Here is a 3335-nt window from a genome sequence, read left to right on the forward strand (position 1 = left end):
CCTCAATTAGTTTCTCTAATGCAACAAAATTGCAAGTTCCATGGACTTCCATTGGAAGATCCTCATCAGTTTTTAGCTAAGTTCTTGCAAATCTGTGACACTGTCAAGACTAATAGGGTTGACCCTGAGGTCTACAAACTTATGCTATTCCCTTTTGCTGTAAGAGACAGAGCTAGGATATGGTTAGACTCACAACCTAAAGAAAGCCTGAACTCTTGGGAAAAGCTAGTCAATGCCTTCTTGGCAAAGTTCTTTCCACCTCAAAAATTGAGTAAGCTTAGAGTGGAAGTCCAAACCTTCAAACAGAAGAAAGGTGAATCCCTCTATGAAGCTTGGGAAAGATACAAATAATTGATCAGAAAGTGTCCCTCTGACATGATTTTTGAATGGAGCATCATAGGTATCTTCTATGATGGTCTGTCTGAACTGTCCAAGATGTCATTGGACAGCTCTGCTGGAGGATCTCTTCATCTGAAGAAGACGCCTGCAGAAGCTCAAGAACTCATTAAAATAGTTGCAAATAACCAATTCATGTACACTTCTAAAAGGAATCCTGTGAACAATGGGACGAATCAAAAGAAAGGAGTTCTTCAGATTGATACTCTGAATGCCATACTGGCTCAGAACAAAATATTGACTCAGCAAGTCAATATGATTTCTCAAAGTCTGTCTGGAATGCAAGCTGTACCAGGCAGTACTAAGGACGCTTCATCTGAAGAAGAAGCTTATGATCCTGAGAACCCTTTAATGGAAGAGGTGAATTACATGGGAGAACCCTATGGAAACACCTATAATCCTTCATGGAGAAATCATCCAAATCTCTCATGGAAGGATCAACAGAAACCTCAACAAGGTTTCAACAACAATAATGGTGGAAGAAACAGGTTTGGCAATAGCAAGCCTTTTCTATCATCTTCTCAGCAACAGACAGAGAATTCTAAGCAGAGCCACTCTGACTTAGCAACCATGGTCTCTGATCTAATCAAAACCACTCAAAATTTCATGACTGAAACAAGGTCCTCCATTAGAAACTTGGAGGCACAAGTGGGACAGCTGAGCAAGAAAATTACTAAACTCCCTCCTAGTACTCTTCCAAGCAATACAGAAGAGAATCCAAAAGGAGAATGCAAGGCTATTAACATGACCCACATGGCCGAACTTGGAGAGGAGGAAGAGGCAGTGAGCGCCACTGAGGAAGACCTCAATGGACGTCCACTAGCCTCCAATGAGTTCCCTAATGAGGAACCATGGGAATCTGAGGCTCACACTGAGACCATAGAGATTCCATTAGATTTACTCCTGCCATTCATGAGCTTTGATGAGTATTCTTCCTCTGAAGAGGATGAAGATGTTACTGAAGAGCAAGTTGCCAAGTACCTTGGAGCAATCATGAAGCTAAATGATAAGTTATTTGGTAATGAGACTTGGGAGGATGAACCCCTTTTGCTCACCAAAGAACTGGATGACTTGACTAGGCAGAAATTACCTCAAAAGAGACAGGACCCTGGGAAGTTCTCAATACCTTGTACCATAGGCACCATAGCCTTTGAGAAGGCTCTGTGTGACCTAGGGTCAAGCATAAACCTCATGCCTCTCTTTGTAATGGAGAAGCTAGGGATCTTTGAGGTGCAAGCTGCAAGAATCTCACTAGAGATGACAGACAATTCAAGAAAACAAGCTTATGGACTTGTAGAGGATGTTCTGGTAAAGGTTGAAGACCATTACGTCCCTGTTGATTTCATAGTCCTAGAGACTGGGAAGTGCATGGATGAATCCATCATCCTTGGCAGACCCTTCCTAGCCATAGTAAAGGCTGTGATTGATGTTGATAGAGAAGAATTGATCATTCAAGTGAATGAAGAATCCTTTGTGTTTAAGGCTCAAGGATATCCCTCTGTAACCATGGAGAGGAAGCATGAAGAGCTTCTCTCAAAACAGCCCACGCGTACGCGTCCCTAACGTGAACGTGTCACTTGCACAACACTCATCCCACGCGAAAGCGTGAGCGACGCGTCCGCATCTCGTGGATATTATGGCCTCCTAAATGGAAACAGAGAGTTGTGCCAAAACGACGCTGGAACTATGCGTCTAGCACAATTCACAGCGACATGTTCGCGTGCTTCACGTGTCAGCGTTGCTCATCTTTTACCCAACTTATGCGATCGCGTCAATCACGCGACCCCGTCGTACCTCTTTTGCTCTAATCACGCGATCGGGTGCCCCAAGCGTTCGCGTGAATTCGAAAACACTAAACCCAAATCATGCGAACCCTAACCCCATCGCGTCCCAAAATCCCCCTTCCTTCCTCCTCTGCCACCCCCTCTGCAACCAACCTCCACCGACTAGCCACCACCACCGCCGCGCCAACCACCCAGACCATCCCGCGACACCCTCCTCTCTTCTCTCTTCCCTTCTTCTCTTCCCTCACCTCCCTTCCTTCTAACCAAACCCACTTCCGCCACTGCCCCTACCCGAGCCCCCCACCACCGCACCGCCTCCCATCACCGCGCCAACCACAACCACCACCCACGAACCCTCGCCCGCCTTTCTTCTTTCCTTTTCAACCACCCTTAACCCTAACCCAGCACAACAACCAACCCCTGCCCCCATCCGACCACCACCATGCCACCATCGTGCCATCGCCGTGCAGCCATCAGCACCACTACCCCCTCTCTGTCTCAAATTCTGATCCTACCCACACCAGGTTCTGCCGAACACCATTCCCTTTACCAGTTCATTAGTAGATAGTTGCAATTTTTTTTAGATTTTGTTCATCTTAGGATAGTTAGAGATGCATGATTGTAGTGGATTCTAGGTGGTTAGGTAGTTAGGATATGGTTAGTGGATTTAAGCATGATAATTACGTCGTTCTTGCTACTTGTTTTATCTATTTCGCGATTCTGCTTGTGTTGTGGTGATCATATTGTTCATATATTGTTCTTGCATGTTTCATGCTGCTGTTACACTGTTCTTTCATGTTCATGTTATTTGTGTCTCTTTGCAGCTTTATTTAATTTTATATGGACTGATTTTCCTGCTGTTTATTTTCTGGGAACATCCAATTTTAGCCGGAATGCTGCCCAATTTTCTGCAAACTTGATTCATTTTTCCCATTCATGTATTGGTTTTGGCAATTTTGAATTTTGCACTATTTGGCTACAATCAAACCAATTCATGAATGCACGGGCTAGCATTTTAGTTCCTTTTGATTCCCCAGTTAATAAACTTCATTTTTGATGATTTCGTTTTACTATGCCACTCTTGTATCTATATGAATTATCATCAATAACCTGAAATCTTTGCTTGAATATGAGTTCACTGTTCTTTAAATATGT

The 3335-nt window shown here is 44.0% G+C and overlaps 1 non-coding gene across 1 annotated transcript; it reads right to left on the minus strand.

The window, feature by feature from the left end:
• Window positions 1-273: 273 nt before the first annotated feature.
• LOC130953317 (small nucleolar RNA R71) lies at window positions 274-382 on the minus strand. Its single transcript, XR_009075488.1, has one exon. It is a non-coding gene; the product is annotated as a small nucleolar RNA R71 (small nucleolar RNA).
• Between the last annotated feature and the right edge of the window lie 2953 nt (window positions 383-3335).

Source organism: Arachis stenosperma, chromosome 9 (assembly GCF_014773155.1).
Source record: "Arachis stenosperma cultivar V10309 chromosome 9, arast.V10309.gnm1.PFL2, whole genome shotgun sequence".
Classification (NCBI taxonomy): domain Eukaryota; kingdom Viridiplantae; phylum Streptophyta; class Magnoliopsida; order Fabales; family Fabaceae; genus Arachis; species Arachis stenosperma.